Genomic DNA, 23,420 nt, shown 5'->3' on the forward strand with positions numbered 1-23,420 from the left:
CAGTTGTACCATTTGATTAGTCTGTAGTCACTTTCTGCATGCCCTCCACTCAGACTACATTTCTTTCCAGTCTCCTTGTTTTTCATGTTCTTGTTCGCTTTAGAAAAGGAAAGCTTGACTAGGGAGAACTGCTGGTGCTAGACTTCTTTTGGCAAAAATAAATAAATTAATAAGTACAAACTGTTCGTTCCAAAGGCTCTTGAGGACTCTGGTGTAAGCAGCTGGGTTGTTGCTGCTATAATGCCCCTCTGTAAATTCGTTTAAAGGTACTAATTAAGAAGACACAATTATGACATGTCTGTGTGTGCACCAAGGCAAAGGGAAGGAGATTGCAAATATCAGAATGTATTTAAATGAAAAAAACAGAAAAGGAGTAGTGACTGATTAAAATATTGTGATCCCTGCTGTGTCTCATTTCCTAAACCCAGGATATTTTGTCTGCTCTAACATCTGGGGGAGGGGGGTTTCTGGGGGGGGATATTTTTTTAGATTTTCACTTTAGTTATTGTTTAGAATCAGCAAAGTTGGTGGGTTTTTGTATCCATTTGAATATGGGAATAGAAACCTCTGATTTTTCTTTTAAAATGTCTCCATGGCATTTGGCTATCAAGTTTAATGTGATGAAGGAGGTCTGCTTCAATGGGTTTCATGGATTTTATGAATTTCTAGTTAGCATGAGAAAAAGAAGAGTAAAGATGGTCAGAAGCTGGAGTTTGGCTATTTATTTTTATTCTGTGACCAAGGAGATGTAGAAGCTACTGTTCATTTTTAAATTAAAAACTAAAATATTATGTACTTTGATTCCTGTAACTTCTGGTTTTTATACTGAAGGTACTGTCACAGAGCTATAGTGCAAGTATGATATTTGTGGTGACAGGGAGATTTTCTTGTAGTGCAAGATCCAGTTAGAAAAGGGAATTTTGAAGAACGTTTCCTTCCACGGAACTCTGCACATCTCTCCTCTTCCTCTCTCTTGCCATCTGGTAATGTCTATTCACAGGTCTTGTCCCTGTTTTGCAGCAGAATCCCTCCTTCAGTTTACTTCCAGTTTTTGAAGGAGAGTATAAAAGAGTAGTAAGTGTGAAAAATGGTAGCAGTACTGGAAAGGAAGAAGGAGGTGCTATCAGGCCATTATCTTGCGTGTCAATCTGTCTGTTGTCTTCATGTTTTCAGTCTCACCTAATTTCTGAACATGGATTATCTAAGCAGTTGCTTGAACAGAAGCCTTGCTTTACAGCAGTGAGCTATTGGAGGTGTATGTCTTATCACTGAAAATGGAGAACCTGCAATAAATTTTAAGACAGATGGGGAAATGATAGAAATGAACCATAGTTTTTGTTTTCTCTTTGCAGTGTTTGCTATTACCACTTGCTGAGACATTTTCTGTTTCAGGGAATCAAGACAATATCACTATGGTTTTTGCAAAGGTAATATTTTATGGATTTGATGGAACAGAGAAAGTGGTTCTAAGAAACATTGAATGTGACAAACCATTCATGTTTCTCCACTTTAAGGAAATGCTCTGTGCCCTTTTTTTTTTCCTGGTATGTGAAACACTGTGATATGTGATACAAACTAAAGCTTTCCAGATTTCCAGTTGTACTCAATGATCCTTGTGTGGATCCCTTCCAACTTCAAGGATTCTATAATAGCAATGCAAAGCTTGGTTCATGTTGAAATATCGGGGAACTCAGTAATGATTTAGGATTATGAGTTTCTATCCTATTTAATCTAAAATTATACTTGGTAAAGGGACCTAAAACATGGCCTATCCCAAACAGAACAGAACAGATGGCTACCTTTTTTTCTCTTCTACAACTTTTCCATGTCTTCTGTGTTAGTACTATTAACAGTTAACTGCTGTTTACTTGCCAGGGAGCAAGTGACTTGCTCTTTTGAGCTGTTCATAAATGTGCACCAAAAAACCCCCCAACATTCTGGTCTCAGGTAGATTGGATGAAATAATGAGTAGCACAAAAATAAATTAAGCACAATTGGTACCATTTCTTGCCTTAAATGTTACAGTATGCAGGACAAGTCACAGTATTAGTAAAAGAGAAAAAAGTCATCTTAGAGCTGGATAGTTTACCTCTTGTTGTGTGTGTGTGCTGTGGATGATACAAAAGACTGACCTAACAAAAATTATTTCTTTGATGTTACACAAATGCTTCCTATCAGGAGGGGTCTAAAAGACTTAAATTCCCTTGAACTGTGGTTTATTTGTGCTTCTATTTATTCTTCAGTATGTGTGCAGAGATGTTTTTATTATGAGTGTCACCTGTAAGAGGTGGATTTTCCACTGAGTGACATCTGTAACTTGATCTAGCTATCTGGTAGTTTAAAGCATGAAAATACAATACAGTTTAAAACAAGAAAAAAAATATCCTATTGATTTGGACCATTAGAAAATGATCCAAATTGACAGCATGAGCTGACATATTAGGAACTTGTTAGAGGTCAGACTTGAAAGTCAACATGTTAAAATTTTCAGCATCAAATCAAATAATCTGGTTTGGGTTAGACCAAGTTCATTAATAGGAAGAGAAGTTAATTGGCTTTTCAAGCTGGAATTTCTGTCTTCCGTATGAGTGCTGGATGTGCTGGGTGCTAACTAAAACTTTTTGTAGTGATGTTCTCTTTCCAGCCTGAAAAGGGCCTCTATGTTTCTTTTTTTCTCTTTTCAGGCAAAAGAATGGTCTGTTGCTATGCTCTTCTCATTGTATTTTCTACGCTACATGATTTTAGTATTTTTAAAGCACTGAAATCCACTACCAAAGACCTGTTGGTGCCTTTTCTTTGTGGCAGATAACATGCCTTTCTTTTCCATCCTCAGTCATTCTGGACTTTTGCTGTTTATGTATTCTTGTAAAGGGAGCTATATAACCAGTAGATGTGTGGTTTGGGAGGTTTCTGAACCAGTTTTGTGAATTTTGTCTTTCCCACCCGCACTCTTCTCTGGGGCAGAGAAAGGAAGCACTTGGTCCTGGCCTTTGAAGCTGTGTGTCCAGAGACGGTACTGCCCACAACACCCCTCATCCTGCGTGGCAATTTGGGCCATGTTGAAGGTATGAAAGGCTCTTTTATAAATGATGGCAAAGCCAGCTTGGTTCTCATCAACAGAAGAATCAAAAAATAATAAGGAATGCAAGAATTTTGAACATCACTCATTAATAAGAGGGAAAAGTTTTCCTGAAATGTAACGGAAAGTGATGCTGCAGTGCTGTAGCCCCATGCATTCCTTTGGAAAAGTAATAGTACAGCCCGCAAATAATTACCACAGCATACAGCAGAAATGTGCAGTTCTGAATTCGCTGCATTTAATATCTCCTCACTGAAGGCCCAGGTGGCTCCAGGAGCAGACCCTGGCACCGCTGCAGGTGGGGCTGAGGTGACAGGCTGAGGCGGCTGCCATTAGCTGTGGTGCTGATCGCAGGCTGTGCGTCACGGCCTGGCCATGGGCTGTGAGGGGGAAGGGGAGCCTCCCCAGGATTTTCATAAAATAGTTATGGTTTAAGCCTGCTCCCAAATCCTGAGACACAGTGAGGCTGCCATCGCGTTGTCTTTAGCTACGTGGCAATAACAAACAAGATATCTCTCCAAAGGTTACTCTGAGGGGAACCATGGCAGGAGAAATGGCGGGAATTTTTGTTCTGGTCTGTGGTGATGGAATTGCACATCTTAGACCTCTGACACCTTTTCATGACACAGATCACTCTATTAAGAAGCTCTTTAAAAATGTTATTTATGTTAATATATTGTGGCAGAAATATAAGTTCTGCTGGATCCCAAACCACGAGCTTGAAGGGAAGAACAAATGTACATGGAAGTACATGTTTTGCCATTCAGTCAACAGTCATTATCAGGGAGCTCTGTTCACTCATTTAATGTGCAGGTTAGGTCAGTGGGCCCTGAAGGGACACAAATACAAAGATTTATGTGCAGCTAAGTTTAAGGGTGGGAGAATTTTTTTTTAAATGGTTCTTTATTTTTCATTTTCTTACTTGTATAACAGCAAGCAACACTGTTTCAGATTACAGATGAAGTAAATAGAGAATGGCTATAGAGGAGTAGTATATGCAGTACTGAAGTACAAACACCATGCCTTTCAGACATTTAAAATTGCTGATATTTTGCAGTTGATAGCAGCAGTACAACCAGGCCTACAGGCTTTCTCTCTGCCTTGTCAGTGACAACTGTGATAAGATACCCTCAGGTATGCTTCCTGCGATTTAATTTAGAGGACAGGAGTCCAGTTTACCTCTTTTGATGTCACAGTTTCTTGCTTTACAGGGGCAAAAAGATTGAAATTAGTTAGATTTTCTCTTCTTTCAGACTGGATTTGAGTTTTCAGAAGGTACTAATATCCCTTTGGTGTAATAGCAATATCTCTAAACTTTAGTATCCCTAAACTTTCTACACTATGTGACGTGTAAAGAATTCTTGAATTAAATCTTGCCTAGTGTAGGAATGCAAATGTATACTTGCAATGACATTTCAGATATGTTGAGGTCTTCTACATTTCACTTTTTACAGCTCATTATTATTGCCTTATTCTCCTATTATATTGGAAATCAAATAATTGTGGGTCAGAGCAGATCAAATGATCATAAAAATGTTTATCACATGTTGCCTGTTTTGACAAAACAATAAACATAAAGTACTTTGCACTTGCAAAAGCTCTCTTGCAAAGAGATGCTGAACTCAGACTCTGAGTGGATTGGCAAGGCCAGCACTTCAGGCTCTGTACAGCTCCCCAAAGCAGAAGGAGAGGGTGAGTAGCAGAGTAGAGAGGAATAGCATGCTATGCCTGGGAAATATCCACATCTGACTTGTACTGCTGCGCGCTTCATTAGGCTCTTAAAGTTTAACTGTATTTTTCTTTTGGTTTTCCACAAACATCAGGTCTTGAGTGAAAAGAAACTGTTATATTTAGGTTTTTTTATCTGAAGTGGAAAAGATGTGTTAGGAAAAATGAGAAGAAGGAGTAGCATAAGGATGATTGAGCATAGCATTAGACAGCTTTCATTTATCCCAGCAGCTGGACCTGAGTGCAATTACAGATAATGTATTCTTGAGGAATCAGGCTCCCTAGAAGCAGATTGAGATCTCATACTTTTCTTCAGATAAAAAAAATGAGAAAAAGTTTTCTTTTCTGGAGATATATCTCAGTAATTTTATGTAGCATCTGCACCATGTTTTGCGTTATAATCCTTTCACTTTAAATGAGACTGTAATTTAGCATGAAAATATTCTCATATACTTAAAAAGCATTCAGTGAGACTTCCAGTGATGTAAAGCATATGTAATCTAGTAAGGAAATCTGATCATGTTTTGGCAAGGGCTGTAGGGTTGCTATTCACTGAGTAACAAAATCTGAGTTACATGTAAAGTTTCATACGAAGTTAAATGCATCTCTGTGGAAAAACAGGGGAGAATATTCATTCAACTGTAGAATTCTTCTTGCAGTTTTACATCATGTACACAGAAATCAGGTAATTTACTCAATCCCAAGTTTGATTTGATTTTTTTATTTCCAGTAAATAAGAATTTGTGAAAAATAGGAACATAGGGGTTTTTTGAAGGATGTGATTGGGATGAAGACACACAGCATGTTTATTTTATAGTTTTATATGGGCATATAGGATTAGCCTGTGAAAATTTCTGCTTTTAAGTATGTGTTCCTACCTTTATAAAATAAACTGGGGGGAGTAGCTATAAATGCTACATTTTTTTTTTTCTTAACCCTGATTGACATGAGGCTGTAATGAATCAGTTGGAAGGGATCAAAACATGTCAATTTTACAGAAATATCCAGTGTTTACAAGTGAATGAACACTGAGAAATACTTATCTGCAGTGCCCCAGCATATAATCTCTTTTGTACTTTGTAACTCAGAAGATAAGTCACTAAGAATTCTACTGCTGTGGCTAATTACTTCTAAAGCACTAAGAAAGCTTAATTATTTGCAAAAATTCAAATCTAAGTATTTTTCTAATCAAGAGATTCTGAAGATTTTTTTTTTTCATTAGTAGCATTTAACTTGAGTTCAGCTATACTCTAAAGTCCTTTATATCTTTATGGCACCTCAAAATCTGTTTATCATACCAAGATCAAAGCTCAAGACCAGTCTGAGTTTTCAGTAAATTTGTAGATTTTGGGGTTTTTATGTCTTAGTTGAGTTTGGGCTTCACAACCGTAGCCTTGACTTGCTGACAGGGGCACAAATGCAATGAGTAGTACCAGGACTTTATAATCTTTATATAACTTAATATAAGTATAATCTTAATTTGGTAGTCTGTAGTTTTTGCTTTACACATCTTCCTTCAGCCTTGTGTAAAACAATGATTTCTGTTTAATGTGTGTGCACCACAGTTATTTCTGTCTGGTATGAAAACTGTGATAAGAAAGATGATATTATTTGCTGTTACTTTCATATTAAGCAAATGAGTCATTTAGAACCCTAACTTGAACCAAATAGCCCATAAATGAGGTGGATGAAGTCAGCCTGGGACATGTTTGATCTGCATGTGAACCAGGCACTTATTTCCCCAGCACTTAGCCCTCAGTACAGCTCAGGTACCATGAAGCTTGTTTAAACAAACACACAAGTGAGGCACCTGACAAGCTAACCCTGTAAATCCTGACTGTTCAGAGAAATGGTTTAAGCAAATACATGCACCCTGTTCAGTGAACACCTATAACCTGCATCTACTTGAGGATGAAAGAAAGGATTCTTTGATCAAATACTTAGGATTGCCAGGTTGCTATCTGGGGGCAGGTCAGACTCATGTTTCCTTTGGTGCTAACAAGTATAAATCCATGAACTTTGATGCAGTTGGGGTTTTTCTACCACAGCATTCTGGGAAGACCTTGATCTTATGAGTCTAATATTAAGGTTCTGTAATGAGTGCAGGGCAGCTAAGATAAAATAGGAGTAAGTCCGTAAATCAAGTTTATACTGGGGGTAAAAATTGGCAAGATTGCTGTGAAAGAGATAATTTTTTAAAAATTGCTTTATGCACTGAAGGTAATTTTTCAGTTAAGGGGTTTTGTGAAAAACAGACTTCCAACTATGTAAAGCATTCTCTCCTGCTTTTGTGTTCAGATAAACAGAACTTTCAAAAACAGCTTCTTGGATGCCTCTGTGTTAAGTGAAGTCTTAATAACACTGAAATCTTAAACAAAAGAAATATGTTAAAATTGGATGGGTTTCTTTTTGAAAATAACCTTCAGTCATTCAACCAGCTCATCTTTTTCAAATATCTCACTTGTTTCAACTTTACACACTAGTATCTCATGATGACAGGAAGAATAGGCAGGAAAGCCAGTAAAACTATTAAATGAGTAGAACTGAAAGGGAATAATTAACATTATTGGTTATGTTACTGTGAGGAAGCATGAGGAGAGAGAGGAGAGAAAAAAAGAAAATATATGGAGGGTGAGTGGAGATAAAATGAAGTGGCAGATGTGTATGCTGAGAATATATGCTAGAGCTGACTGTCTGTCATTCCATCACAGATGTTCTGTCTGAAGAGGAAGAAAACATAACTCAGGATTTTCAACAGATAGTCTTCTATAGGATTTTCTTTCAATGTGAGTATATTTAATTCTCGATAATTTGGTAAATCTAAAATGATGTAATTTTACATCTATTAGAGTAATTTAGTAGAAGAGTCACAGTTTTTGTAACAGTTTTTCACAGCATATCTGAGCTGCTTTTGTATCTAACCCAATGCTTGCATCTTGGTTCCATAGTTCCTCTGACCTTTGTGGATTATTTTAATTTTTTTCCTCATTTCTTACACATTGTCATGTGTAAGAAACAGTGGGGGGGAAAAAAAGGAAAGTCTATGTTATCAAAAGCAAGGACAAGGGAGGAGAGAGTCCATAGGCAGATGCTTCCAAGGCAGAATGGGAAATATTTTTTTCTAAGAGTTACTGTTGGCTTTCATATAAAATGGGTTCATCAGTGTCAGTGCTGAACACAGGTGAACATGCAGAGACACATGTAAGCTTTTCCTCCATTGCCTGTCTGCTTGTTATGCAGCCATGGGATAAGCAAATTTATAGCTTTGAGGGGAAGTAATTTCTTTCCACGTTCCTGTAGTCTTCTACATATTTTTGTTGTATTTTGGAATGGATGTTTATCAATAATTGTGTTGATAGTCAGAAAAATATATTTGAAGAGAAGTGAGAAATATAACTTCTGTTTAATTGGTTTACAATTTAGGATAAAGAGTCCCTCAAGAATAGTGAAGTCCATCACTTTGCATCTCATGCTAGAAATTGAGAATTTATGCAGATTTTTGTCTCAATGGTTTTGAACAGAAAAGACATCTTCATGTGGATGCTGAGGGTTCTGCATCTCTCCTGACCTTTTAGCTCCTTAAAGTGTCTGTACTCTTACGTGGAAAACTTTGCCATAGTTCTTCTCACCTTAGAAACATCTAGTATGTGTGTATATATATGTGTGATAGTGTCCTGATTCTTTGGGTTTTTTCGGTTGTTTTAAGCCCTTTTTCCAAAGTTTTAGGAGTGTAAACTCTGAAATTCAAGCCTGGAAAACAAAAAAAAAGGAAAAAACAAACCCCAAGTGTATGTGTGCAGTTTTTTGCAAAGGAGATGCATGTTTGCCCTGCAGTTAGCAGGTGTTGTATCAGAGCAGCACTGAGATGGAGCTAACACTGTCTGCCTCCTGGCACTTGTACTGTTTCCAGATCCAACTTGTGTTATGGACAGCTATCTTAATGTGGAAACTGTGAATGTGTGATTATACTTGTTTGACCAGAAGTCACCCCTTAGCTTCAGGACTGTTTGTGACACTGTCCTGCATATGACAGTGAGCAATAGAGCAGAGAAGGAGGCAGTGCTTCAAGCAGTTCCCTCCCTCTCTGCCAAAACAAGTGTCCAGGTAAATACAGGACATCTGGACTACTGGGGGAAATCAGTAAAATATTGCTTTCTGAAAGCAAAGTGGTGTTTATTTTGTAGTTAGTTCTTTGTGCATACAGCCAGTTAGCTCAATGGCTTCAGCTCAAAAGCCTGGCAGGAATTTAGCCCTGCTTTATGTGATTGGTCTTCTCTAATATCTTTCAGATAAGGTTGCTGATAAGGATAACTCTCTTAATTGCTCATTCTCTGACATCAATATAAATCTACCATTCAACTAAGCTAAGGACAGAAATACAGAATGCTTGTCTTCAGCTAGAGAAAAGTGTGTGGTTGGTCTATACCAAACTATATACTTCCCTTTCAACCACCTGCAACATATATTAAACATCAATTACCCAGAAAAGAAAAGGTATAAAAGTATGAAATATTTAAAAGCATAAAATTTTGATCTTGTCTTTTAGGAGTAGAGTGTATCTGCAAGGTGTCAGGAAGCTTAAATTTGAAACTATGAAATGGCATACTTTTTCCTGAGAGCAATAACAAAATAAACAACCCCCCTCAAAAATCCAAACAAAGCAAACCCCAAAAATAAAGTAATGTCTGGGAATTTGCCCATGACCTCTTGACATTCTAAGTAAAATTAATTCTTTTAGAAACTAATAGCAATGAAGACTACTTTAAGATTTAAAATACTAAGTTTTTTTAAAATTTCTGTTATCAAAATAGTCATGGACACCTGACTATACATAAAATTACCTTGTCTTTATAACTGATTTAAAATAGTCAGTCTGTTTTTCTTTGAGAGTATTAGTTTACCTTTCTAAGAGCTATACGATATATTTGTAAATAGTGAAATAATGCTGTTAATTAGATCTAGGCTGATAGTGTGACTGTGAAAAGGGTACTTTGGGCAAGAAAAATCTTGCATTTAAATGTAGTAGTAAATGAATATTTCTAGCCAAATTTCTGGTAACACAGGTTTTTGGTGGTGTAGCTAAAAGAAGCCCTCTTGAACTGCTCCATCAGAGAGACATCATGTGATCCTTATGTTTGATGAAAATTCAAGCTTGCTCCAGACATTAAAATTCTATGTATTTAGAGTGTACTTGATGCTGAAATTCTCCAAGCTGGGCTTGTACTAGAGAGTGGAGGCATTTTGATGAAAATTCCTGCACTTGTCATGCTTGGGCTGGAGTTGTTGAAGTGAATTTTGTGCAGAAAGTTCATGGAAGAGCTTTGTAGAAATGTAGAGTATGTGATAGTCACAATCATTATAGCTTTTTTTAAATCTCCAGGGGTCATACTGAAGAAGAACTGAACTGTGGAAACGGCACTATGGCTGTTGAGAGTGCTGAGTTTAGGCTCACTGACTCCTGGTTGCTTTGGTTAACAAGACAGAAGTTCTACAACAACCTTTCTTACTTACAATAAAATGCTCCAGGAGATGGAATGCTATATTGTGAAAACCAGCAAATATGAAAACAATTTGTCAAAGAACTCTGCAGAAGGTATGATTTTTCTCTTCTATAGCAGGTTTTGCTTTCCTGAACCCAGTATGGTACACTGTTAGTGCTCTTGCTAATTGCCAGTTGAGCAGGAACGCTTGTTAGAAAATAGGAGGAAAGGAAAAAAAGCAAAGACAAAGTGGATTTTCTTTAAAAATTGTGTAACCTGTTGTGGGACAGGAGCTCATCTCAGTGCTTTAGAAGGCTAACATATAGGTGGTAGCATTTCTGGAAATGCTAGAGTTCTTTTTGTATTTACTTGTCCCTCTTTTTCTTTTTAACCACAATTCTTTCAAATGTGTTTTCTGTTAAGAGTTGACATTTCTCCTCTGCATGATTTTGGTTCCTGGTAGTTTACCGTGTGATCTCATAGCTGCAGCTGAATAAGCTTTAAAAACGTTACTTTGCCTTTAACTTAGGATTCTATCTTTCAAAGGTTCCATTAAGTTCTAATTTAGAAGAAGAAAAACATATGGGGGAGGAGAAATAAGCAAAAGTCTGTGTAAAAACACTGTTGGAAGTTCCAGAAAGCAGCTGAGCAAGCTCCTAGTTTTTATTGCTAGCACATAGCACGCATTTTTGAAGAAAACAAATAATCTGAAATTGTGCATAGGACTGTGTGAGCTGTATAAAGGATGGCCTTCTAACATGCACTGCAGGCTGTGAAGCACACAGAGCTCTCCATGGCTGGGTGGGAAACTAGGCAAATAGGGTCGGTGGCTGTGAACCTGCTGAGGAGGAGGCAGTGTAACCTGCTAAAGACATTTACTTATGTCTTGTGGACAACAGTTGTCTCCCATGTCCTTAACTGCAAGGCCAGGGGTATTAATGATATTTAATGAGCCCAATAATGCTTCTTTTTCTTCCTAAACCATTGGTAAATGTCATTTCTTTGAAACTTTGTGATGAAGAATTTTGTTGTAATTGCTTGCAGTACTAGTAGATATTAAGGACAACATGAATGACTGAATTCAAGCAGATTGAATTAAAAACAGCAGTGTTTTGGAGAGTTATTTTTAGCCTGTGTAATTGCATTAATTGAATTTGCCACGTGGCCCTGGAGCATTCTTACATGTAGGAACAGAAGCCAGTGACCAAAGTAACTAGGAAGCAGGAGAGCTTCTTAAACCGGATAAATGTACTGTGAAACTTTACAGCTTCATTGCTTATGAAAGTAGCCCCTGTTCATCTGCTTGGACATGCTGGTGCTGGTAGGGAAAATGTTTCCAGGATTGGACCTTCAGCTGAGTAATTTTGTGTGTTCTAATATCAAGTCTTATTGTTTTAATAGACCCTCATCAAGAGTTCTGCCAGTCTGTTTGTAACATAACAAAACAGTAGAGAAGACAAAGGCACGAATCTCTATTGTGAAGGATAAGACATGGAAGTGGGAAATAGAGATGGAAATTATTTTTGACTGTGCCATGGCTCATGTGTAATCCTGGGCAAATCACCTAGCTCTTACATAGAGTAGAGACTTAAATTTATAGGTAAATAGTTTTTTAAGTCTAGTAAATAATCCCATTATGCCTCTGTTTGCCTTCTTGTGAAATGGAAATAATAGTATTCCTTTTGCTCATCAGATGGTTGGAATACTCTTGTGATAGGCCATATGGAAATGTCTATGTGCAGTCCTTAAAATGAAAAGTACTCCTTTTGGAAATAAAGAATTGCAAAATCAGTGTCTTTATCTACCTTAAGCTTTATGCCTGCTTCTTTCTTTTATTTTTTTCTTTTTCTTCTTTTTTTTCCTCCTGCCTGGTTGCAGGGGCTCAGTGCTGCAATGAATGGTGCTTTCTAGGGAATGCAGCTGTTCAGTCCTAGAATTAATATGCAAATGCTCTTCTCTTACTGAAGCAGGGGAGGAAGATGGAACATAGCTGTATTTTCTCTAATCAACATACTCCCTTTTTCATCTGGAACTACAACAAAGCTGACTGTCAGCCACACAAATAATGGAATATTTATTTTTGTAGAAATAAACACTTCCATAAGCATACATTTCTTGAGAGCTTTTACTGACCAACCCAAACAATATTTTAGTTCAATGAAAATATATATATTTAGAACTATTCACACACAAATCTCTCATGCTTTTTCAGTCAAATAAATAGAACAAGCTAAATGCACTGGTAGAATGCTAATTGCAGCTGCAGAAGCATAGTACACAACTTCAAAAGTAGCTTCCACTGGATTCTTTGCAAAATGCAAGTTCATATATTGGAACCACCCCTATTGTAGAAGTCCCATTCTGCCCTCAGATTCACAGGTAGGGGTCTCACAGAATAACTCAAGTCTCATTTGTATGCCTGATTCCCCACAGGACCAAGTGAGTAAAAATTCTATCCAACAGGAATAATGAGATTTTAGAGTTTTCTCAGCCCATATGTAATTCAACAAAATGTGAGATGGTGAAAAATTGGACTGATGTCTTTAATTTACCCATATAAATAGACAACATTTAAAGATTTTAGATACCAAAGGTCACCAAGTGAGCTATGCAGAGGGCATCAGTGATTCCCTAGAGTTTTAGTAGAGCAGAAGAAATGGTACAAGTTGTCCTGAAGATTGCTTTTGATATTGCATAACATGCACTTAGATTAAAAAAATATGTATTCTGAAACTAGTGTGTGATTGGCCCTGTGTGCCTTTTCACTGATGCCTAATTTAGTTTCATCCTTTTTAGCCTAGCAGAAATATCTTTACATTCAACTGCAATTTCTTTGGACAGTTTGAGGCAACATCAAATTAAAACTTGAACAAAGAACACAGGACAGGGTTAAAGCTAAAAGCAAGATGCTAAAGTCAAAACCAAGAACATGAAATCAATAAAACATGCTATTGGAAAGCAATGTAAGGATTGAGGCTGGAATTGCAAGGTGGGCTGACCTAAGCCTACTTAATCAATATCTTGGCTGCTGAGCTGGGCATAAACAGAACTATTTGTAGGTGAAGAAGAAAAATGTGACAATGGAACCTTAACTTCTAAGATATATCTAAGCCAAGTAACCTCTGCATTGAAACAATGCAGTTTGGCAAAGTCCTAAATGGCTGAATGCATTAGTGAATGTGATCTGCAAGCTGTATTTGGAACTTGTAAAACTGGAGGGCAAAAGTAGTCCTATAACAGACAAGACATCCTCAGATGAAGGGATTAAAAACACCTGATATTTCAATCAAGCATGCTGTGTATAGTATGAATCAAATGATATTAAATGTAGCAGAAAAGTTTTCTTAGACTTAAAATTCCTGTCTTCAGTTACATCCTTTTAGAAGCCTTTCACAAAAAACTTCAGATAGTGGTGACACATTGTTAGGTGATTCTTTCTCCTTGTAGAAGTACTGTATGAAGAAATAGACTAAGACATACTGAATAAAGATCGACAAAACAAATAAAATTGAAGAGGCCTGAGAGATAGTAAGACAGTAAGATAAAATCTGAAGTAACTTTTTGAACTGCCTTCCTTGTGTCTTCAAGACTATAATAGTCCTGTTTTAATTTTTCCCCCAAATTCTAACAAAGTCAATTTTTGATTCACTTTTGTGATCTATAAGCCACCCTTACAAGATGTAGTGCTTGTGACTATTGCTGTCAGGTTTATAGGATATCTGGTTACCTTAGACCCTTGTTAAGTATGTGCTGAGCAGTTAACTTCAGGTTTGTTGGCAGATTAATGATATTTCTTTGTAAATCTATGGGATTACGTCTTATTTACACTCTGGAAGGTTCTGTCTGCATTTTAGTACTGATCATAGGAATAGAATAAACACATGAAAAATGGCTGGTCCTATTCTCTCTCATAGAGAAGAAAGAGCTCTTTAAAAAAAAAAAAAAGAAAAAAACCACAGCAGCTCTTAAATTTGTGACTCACTTAAAGCAGCATTTTCTTGAGAAGCAGACCCAACTGTGAGTAGGAAATCTGTCCACCATGTAGCAGTCAGAGTTCATTTTCTTTTTCTAGGCACTAAATCAAGCCACTTCACAAAATCTCTGTTATCTGCAAAACCTTTAGCCAATCAAGATCTTTCCCCAAACAGTTCCCACCAGGTAGTCTCAGATGCAATCTCTCATTTGTCTTCTGAACCTATAAAACTGCGGCTTTATAAATTGGACAGCTTTTATATTTCATCAGACTGGATGTCTAACTTGCATGAAAATTGGTGATAGTGAATGTGATGATAAGGCTTTGCCAACTAAATCTTTCATGATACAGACATACCACTTGTAATACTATTTAATGTTTTTGATGAAGGTCAGCAAAGTCTTCGGGAAAAATCGTTCTCAGGGTCTTGTCTCACTACCGTATCTATTTCCAGACTGCAGCCAGTTCTCTGTGCACCCAGAGCAGTAGTCAACACCCAAATTACCTGTTAGCTCCAGGGAGATGGGCACCCAATGAATCCAAAACAAGTAACAGTCCTTTTTTTTAACCTCAATGAAAGGAACAATTTTTGACATTTCAAAATGGGCTCAGACTGTGGATTTTTTTTACTACGCATGCTAAGCATGCTTCCTCTGTGCTTTTTTCGCCTTCTTCCAATCCCTTTATTTTCAAATACTTTACTATTATATGTTGAGTGCAATCTAATAGTGTTAGAATTGTAGTTGAACTTTGAAACTATACAGTTTTAGTTGGTATAATTTTTAACCAACGTATCCTATATTTAATTCATGGTTGAGGTCTAGAATGTGGTATGTTTGAGAAGGATTGTCTTTCCTGAAGGCAGGAACCATCTTCCATACTGTTTACTTCTACCGCTTCAAATCCTTCACATGTCAGTGATAGGTTGTTAGTACACACTTGGAATATCTGAAACAGATGGTAGTAAATAAGTGCCAAATTAATTTTTCCACTAAAACCTTGTATTGAATTTAGAATCTTCATCAATCTCAACAGGGAATGCAATTTGTCTTTGCTAAGTTCTGTTTCCTTAACAAGCTGTCAGTGTCTGTTTCTGGGGTTTTCTGTGAATAAATAGCAGAATATCAAAATACCATCAGATTCCCATCTTCACCACAGCTCTCTTACCTCTAGCCTTTTGTGTTAACTTTGATGTGACAATGGAAGTCCCTTATTTATTCACAAGCAAGGAGGTCCGGACAAGCATCCAAACTTATGAATTCCTGAGCCTCTAAATAAATCTTCATCACTGAAAAGAACTGTCAGAATCTTCTCATCTGGCAGCTGCAGTTCCTCCCACTACAAGTTTTTTTTATGTCTTTCATTGTAATACCTTGGTGCCTCATACTTTGAGGTGAATTGGTCCTGTCAATGTCTGTGTCATAAGGTGAGGGTTTCTCATCTGTGTTTGCCTCATATGAACTGGAGAAACAGTTTATCTTGAGGTTTTGCAGTCCAAAGTTTTCAAGAGAAAACCCCATGAACTTCTAACTCCAAGCCAACCTTTCATTGCACTGAACATCCTTTCCCAAACCCTGTTTGTAAATTCTGGATGTCTTCTTTTATTTGTCCTGCCTACTGAGTACAGTGCTTTTTATGGGGTTTGACACCAAAATGTTCTGGGACACCTTTTTAGATTTGCACACATCTGTGTGTGTACATAAACATTTCTAAATGTACACATATACAGGCTTGCATACATGGATTCATGATGTCTGAATGATACATTGATCAGGGTTTGTTATTTTGCCAGTTTTATTAGTGAAGGGGGATCCTTGTGCAGAGTTTTTCCTGAGAAACTTCTCTACACAAGAAAGCCAAAAACCTTCTCAGGATATAAATCCAGAAATATGAAAAGCCACATCTAACTGCTGGAACATTTTTATATGCTAAATACCAAAACCAACCTTTCAGTTATGTGTGAAATTTAGATCTGAAAGGAAAATATGCAGCCCTGCTGTCTATAGTACACTGACTATATAGACAAAAAGAATTATAGAGAAATAGAAATACAGAAAAAAGTCTGCCAGTAAACTATTCTGGCTCACAGTTGCTATGAAAGTGAGTTGCAGTGAGTTGGTGGAATGCAGCACAAATAATTACACTGAAAATGGTGATGTGCAGAAAGAAGTTAATGCTATTATGGATGATAAACAAGGTCTAAACAAAGTATGTTCAAACTTGTTGTCAAGAACCACTTGAGCTCTGATCCTTGGGGAAATGAAATGATCTTTCATGGCAGAAACTGAGACATAGCAGCACTGTAATTGCCAGCAGAAAGCAATGGAAATTGCACTGGTGAGGTGCTGTCACTCCTCTGCATTAGATGTGCAGAGACTGTGAAGGAAAGTAAGGATGGAGCTCCTTAGGCAGCCTCACTGCAAACACAATCTGCTCCATCCTTACCCTCTCTGGAGTTCCCATCCATGATAAACTAGGTGGGATGGCTTTCAATTCTGTAAGCACAGCCAACTAAGTCAGCTTGTGGTTAAATTATTTATGCCAAGAGCTGAATGTGGGGTTGCGTGAGCAGTGTTTTCTCCTTAATAAAACCTGTGTTTGGGAATGGGAAAGAACCTTGGCTAGTCGAATAGGATTTCTTTGAGGGTGATCTGTTATAAATTGAGTCTGAGTGGGGGAAAAGGGGGTTGGGAAGTAAAAAATAAAGCAGGTTTAAAAGGACATTAAAAAGCTTGTTTTACATATATTTTGACAAACCCAGGGCTGCTGGAAGCATGATATGGCACTGACTGATATGATTACATTATCTAAATAGAAAGAATTTAAAGGAGTTCTTAGCAATATTGCTGTTTATAGATGAAATGATGCATTTTTACTCTTTTCAAGATATTTTAAAAAACCCCAAGAGGTATTGGAGGCTGTTTTTATTTTTTGCTGAGTGGTGTGTATACTTACTATGTTATCCCGTTCCTTAATACAATGTTAAGACATTTAGAGAACTTTGCTGAATCAAAATTTTATAAAAAATTAACATAAGCCCTACGTCAAATATATTGTTAATTGAGAGCTAAGTTTGTTTAATGTGACTCCTGTCAAGGTACAATAATGAGATAAAGTTCACGAGATAGCAGCTCCAGTTTGTTTTGTTTGAGATATTTGGCTTGATGCTGCAACTGCACAGAGGAGGAGTCATCTTAACTCTCCACTATGCAGGTGATCAGAGCTCACATGGAAAAAGAGAGGAAGGGAGCAGTTACTATGGTCCTCTAGGTAGATTTGTCTCTCTCCTGTCCTCTCTGTCAGTGGCTAAGAGAATTGAGTTACTTTTCCTTTGACAATCTGGTATTCATAGCAATGTACCTAAGATACCCCCTTAAATACCTCCATCTCAGTCACACTTAGATGCATAACTGGGAAGAAGACCTCAACCAGATAATGTTCTCGTGCTAATTGACTTTTTTTTTTTTCCTCCAGCTGTCAATGTAGCACTTTGTCATTGCCTAGACAAACGCAAGTTCAGAATTAAGGTTGTATGTTTGTGGAACACTTGGTTAGGTGGGCATGCAAACTTCCTTCATCTGGAACCAGCCCTCTAATACTCCTTTTCAGGCCCCCAGTTTCCAGTTGCAGTAATCCCTCCTAGGGACCTAAGAATGGTCCATTAGTTTTTGCAGCAGCAGGTATAGCCAACCACCTTGTAGAATAATTTCTTGGGGAAAGAAGGATTATCTCATTTTTTTGTTTGTCAGCAGTTTTATAAATCATATGGAAACTTGTCTTCAACCCAAATACTTTGTTTGACTCAAGCAAGTTAAACTCTTTCAGTGGAAACCTAGAAAACATAATTTTTCAGACAGTTTTTTCTGTCCCTGTCAAAGACACGACTCAGTTAAAGATGGATCTTGAGACCACCACTGTACAGCTGTGGGCAAATGGAATTAAGGGCTTTTGAGCAGAGGGAAATAAGTTACTTTACTGTAGATTTCGGGTGGACAACATTGTCTGCCTTTTGCTTCTCTAGCCATGCAAATCACAGCATGAGAAATAGCTTCTAAGCTTTTTTTATAATGTGACTTTGTTGCACCTGAAATTACATTGCAGAAATACTGTTCTGAACTCTGGTTTCCCACTGGAAAGCTCAGGTCAGGCTAAGTAGCCTGGAGGGATGCATTTGCCTGATTAAATCTGATGTATTGTATGTATCTTTCCTTACTTCTTTCCCTCTCCTAGTACATTTATTCTGCAAGCTTTAAGTCAGTAATCAACTTCAGCACCCACACATTAGAGTGATTATTATTTTATGATATATAACGTCTTACATTTGGACCTCACCGTTCCCTTTATGTAAACATAAGATGGGAAATTATTAAATTTGTACCTTGAGATAAACTGCACCATATATATGTAGAAAGACAGCTTTAGACTTGTGTTCCTTTGATAAATTAATGCCTGTTAAAAAAGAAAAAGAAATCCTGTCATTGAAGCCACCAAATGTACAATTATGAATCATCAGAGGCAGCCAGTTCTTTCATTTCCTTTTCTCTAATGAAAAGAACTGTATACTGGAAAAAATCCTGTTGTAAAGGAGGCAAAATAACAGTTTGAAAAAAAAAAACAACCAAAAACCCAGATGTTCTTTAGGGCATTTTAAAAATGCTTGAAGGTGTTTTTGATTGAAAATGAAAATTTAAAAAATCAGAATTTTCACAGACTAAAAACATATACCTGAAACACAAAAGTCTCTCAAGAAAATCAGATGAATGTTGTGTTCTAGGGGTGTTTGATCACACTGTTGAAGGCTGCTTTCCAAGGGTATTTGCATTATTCACCTTTTCCCCACCTTGGCTGCCTCACAGTACCTCTGTGTGCTGCCCAGTGTGATTCCAGAGAGCCCTCCCAGTCCTCCATTGCTTGAGCATCAGGAACCTGTGCCTGCAGATCTAAGAGAATGCAGAGAGTTGTAGAATTCACCTGTAGTACCATTAGTGACAACAAATATTAGTGTGTCTCTCCTGTATTTCAACTCTCAGTTTTCATAGTATTTAGAAGAACCTCTTCTCTTTGAGATGTTATCTGTTTTAAATCAGATATGGTGGAGATTTGGTAGTGGGTTCAAAAGCCATTAAGCCATTAGGCTCTTTTAAAGGACCTATTGTAGTGTGACATACTCTGATTAATCCCTTTTCCATATAAAATCACCTCAAAGCTAAGCTAGCCAAAATATTTTGTTATTTTCTAGTTTAGAGAAATATGATTAATTTCATGGTTAAATCATATACATCTCCACTTTGCAAAATTGTAGTAGTGAAATATTTCATCACCTAAAGTTTCTCATTCAGTGAAAAATGATAAACCAAAGATCTGTAGAGAAAAATATTTCATGATAAAATGAGGTCTTAGTTATGTGCTTCTCAAATTTAATTACAATTTGACTAAAATTTGACTGTTTTTCCATTTAGCTGTGGATAAATAATTTTGGGGTTTATTTTCTTCTTGTTTTAAGATAAGCAAAATAATCTGATCAAGTTATACACTGAGTACTTTGTATTTTGCCAGCTTTTAAACACTCACTCTATTTTGTACTAAACAAAATTAAATGTTATTAAAAAGGTCATTGAGTCAACAAGTAGATTTTAGAATAAAACTGTCCTTTTACATTATTCTCTATTCCTCAATGTCTCCTTACCTATTTAAAATTAAAAAAAAAAAAATCAAATTACAGAAAAAATTCCTGTAATCTCTTTCACTTGTATGTCTTCTTAACATGGTCTGCAAGAAAAATCTGCAACTTGCTTAATGAGGTATGCTGTTTCAGTCAGGTGAGAGAAAGTAATGTACTGGGAACCAGCCTAAATAAATCAAAACGTATCACACAGATGTTCAAAAATGATTAGAAGCCTGAAAATGCAAATAAGCATTGGCTAAATTTTTCTAAGTGCCTAAGTCAGATGCCTAAGTCTCACTAATTTCAGAGGGATTTAGCTGTCTAACCTGCCTAAGTGATTTTGAAAAATAACACAAGCTGCCTGTTTGCATCACTAGGTGCCTAAACACTTTTGGAAAATTTGTCCCTGAATGTTCTTAATAAAGAAAAATGACACATCAAAATGTGAAAGTTTAGTCTCAAAGTAGGATCAGAACAGTGTTTCAGAGAGGTCTAAGCTGATCTTACAAGAGCTTATGGCAGATGACAGTGGATTCCTAAAGTTTTCTAAGCCACAGTACACAAAATAACTCTGCCATCTCCGTCCAGATGCCCCAAATGAATTTTGTATTTGTCTGATTATGCTTAATAGGCTGGGCTGAGATAAAGATTGTAACTGACCAAGTACACTCTGAGTAAAATCCCAGATATTCACCCATTAACATGTGATATTCCCTTTGCTGTAAATTGCATCCAGTGCTGATGATGAAACACTTCACCGACCCTGGCAATATTCTTCAGTGAAGCGCCTTATTTAAGAAAGTGTGTTGCATGTGAACTAGCCATGTATTGCAGAATAGTGCCTATTGAAGTTTAATTAGTGTAAGTGGCATATCCAGTGGTTCATGTAATTAATTGCAGATTACACATTAAAATATCGATGTTTTTGATAGCGTATGCACAAACCTGCTGTGAATAGTTAAGCCTTTAGTAATCAGCTGGCTCGATATGGGAGCATTACCAAAGTTGAATGTCAGTCAGTATGACAAGCATCCATTCTCTTTCTGAGTTTTATGCAGGAAACTATCTATAAACATGTACAAGTCAAGTGGAAGTATAAGTGAAATAAAATCCAGTTGTCGAAGGAACTGTGTTTTGGGGAAGAATCACATCTATGCTGTATTTCTGTCATACCCTGCTCCCCAAAACTCATATATATCACAAAGAGCATAAATATTTGTAAAAATTATTTCTTTGGAAATTGTCTTTTCCTTCATGCTAGCCATCAGATTCTTTTTTATTTTGCATGCTTTTGAATTTCCATTTTAAATAACTTAGTTATCCATGTCTTCTTGTTTATCATGTAATATTTGTGAAAATGGTGTTTAGTGTTTTCTAGTAGGAGCTTATCTCAGAAATATGAAAGAGAAGCTAGTCTAGAATTTGATTGGTTCAAATTTCTGCTTTGTCTCAGAACTGGTGTTGTGCAGGTTTGGGCAAATTATTCTGTCTTGCACTGCAAATTTCATCTGTAAAATGGGGATAACGCTGCTAAATCTCACAGAAATACTGTTTGAATAAACACATGGCAGTTTAGATTGTGGATAAATTCTTCAGTTCGGAGATATTGTTAAACTGGTTACGTGGATTAATGTGGAAAACACACTCTGCTCATAATTGCACGTCATTTTTCTATATATCCATATGTACAGGAAAATTGTTTTGGTACAGTGGAAAGCAGAAGCTAAATATTAACATGCACTTGGATGTACAACAGAGTTTCTGGCAATTTCTTGCTATTGAATTGGCATAATGCAATAATGTACTTCAGTGATACATTTACAATGCAGATGGTGCTGCTGTGTTCTATGCAGATGGTACTGATTTACTGCTATGTGCAACAAAGTACAGGAAGTCTTTCATTGTTAGTGTGGATTGACAGCTCTGAGAAGGAATAACAAGATTCTAGACTGTCTTTCCTTCTAGCTGACTGAATATCTTCAAAGCTGGAAACCAGGGAGAGCCTGAGGTAAATAGTCCCAGACCATGTTTCTGTTGCGCAATTCCTGACAGGTGGCAATTCTTTGTCAGGTACTCCTGAATGTCAAGGGTTCAGTATATGGGTCTGAAAAAAGATGGTTCTTTAATCATGGTCGCAAGAATGTTTAAAGTACTCATTCACTTTGTTGTGTGAGCAGCCAGTTAGAAGCTGCAGGTGTTATATATGGCCTGGAGGTAACCAAGGCTTGTAAGGCCTTTCACTGTCAAAAGTCAGATATGTACAGCTCTGCCTCAACATGCTTGTTGCCCATTTTGAAAAAGGACCAGGATAGTACAAAGAAACTGGCTTTTCACATTGCAAAAACTGGTGAGAACTCTGAGTTCTTCCCTCTTTTTCCTTCTCCCCTTTCAAGTTCCCTTTTTTCCTCCATGTCAATACACATCACTAACAGTATCCTCTTCCTCTGTAGCCTTGGGCAGCCTCCCTTGGAGCTGCAACTGCCAGTCACCCCCAATGGTGCCTGAATGTTGTGTCAGGAGCACAAATGTGAGGAAGGACAAGAGCACCAAACTAATTTTAACTTGTGACCTAAACAAGGGTTTGAACCCAAGTCTCTCGAGATAAAAGGCTATTGCCCTTATTTTTCATCTGAAAAGCCATTTGGACTGCATCTAGACAGTTCCCCTTGAGAGGTGGCGTTAGATTGATGTAGTGCAGCGTGAAATGGGAGTGTAAATGTATGTGATGTTCATGGGCTAGTGAATAGAGCTAGTTTACTATGAAATGAATTGTTCGCAAAATGAACAGGCTACCTCTAACCCCAGCAACTGCTTTTCTTACTTGAGGATTATCGCTCAGCTCCAAATGCATGTTGATTCTGACACATTCTTTGTGACGCTGACATATCTGGAAAAGTTTAAATGCTGAAAACTTGTTCTCATTTCTATTATGGACATATAAGAAGAAAGAAAGTAGTTGAGAGGAATGAAAAGAATGGAAATTACTTATTTTTTCACTGTCACAGGGAAATACTAATAATACAGTTAGAATTCAGGAGCCCTTTGTTATTATGGATATGTTTGAAATCATCCAGCCTTTGTATGTAATAGCCAGGGAGATTTAGTGAGTCTGTTCCAGCCTTCAGTCAGAGTGCAGACAAACAGCCTGTTACATTGCGGTTAAATATTTATAAGGAAAAACATTTTACTTCATATTACTTGAAAAATGTAAATAGAGACTTTTAAAGGAACCTGAAATTTTGGGTACCTACTGTTTTCAAATATCCAAGCCACTCAGGAAGGCACTTGTCTATATAAAGACTACATTTGATGATTTGTAGTGAAAGACTTGGCGATCCAGTTAAAAGAGATCTTGTTCACCTGGCTTCTGGTCTGAAATGAGTGTACTACTGAAAACTGGGAGGTTAGTGGGGGACCAAAATGTTTAATAATTCCTAGAAACAGATATTTAATAATTAATAAACTGTACGAAATAAGAAGATTCTGGAGATTCTT

At 37.0% G+C, this 23,420-nt stretch overlaps 1 long non-coding RNA gene across 1 annotated transcript in view; it reads left to right on the forward strand.

Annotated features, from left to right (window-relative positions):
* The window catches only part of LOC146435472 (uncharacterized), a 355,682-nt gene that overhangs the window by 179,776 nt on the left and 152,486 nt on the right, over window positions 1–23,420 (forward strand). Inside the window, exon 2 of the long non-coding RNA XR_014853081.1 lies at window positions 10,188–10,400. This is a non-coding gene — a long non-coding RNA (uncharacterized LOC146435472). The remainder of the gene's footprint in view (window positions 1–10,187; window positions 10,401–23,420) is intronic.

The sequence above is a fragment of the Lichenostomus cassidix genome, chromosome 6, assembly GCF_008360975.1.
Source record: "Lichenostomus cassidix isolate B80296 chromosome 6, HeHo_3.0, whole genome shotgun sequence".
NCBI classification, from domain to species: domain Eukaryota; kingdom Metazoa; phylum Chordata; class Aves; order Passeriformes; family Meliphagidae; genus Lichenostomus; species Lichenostomus cassidix.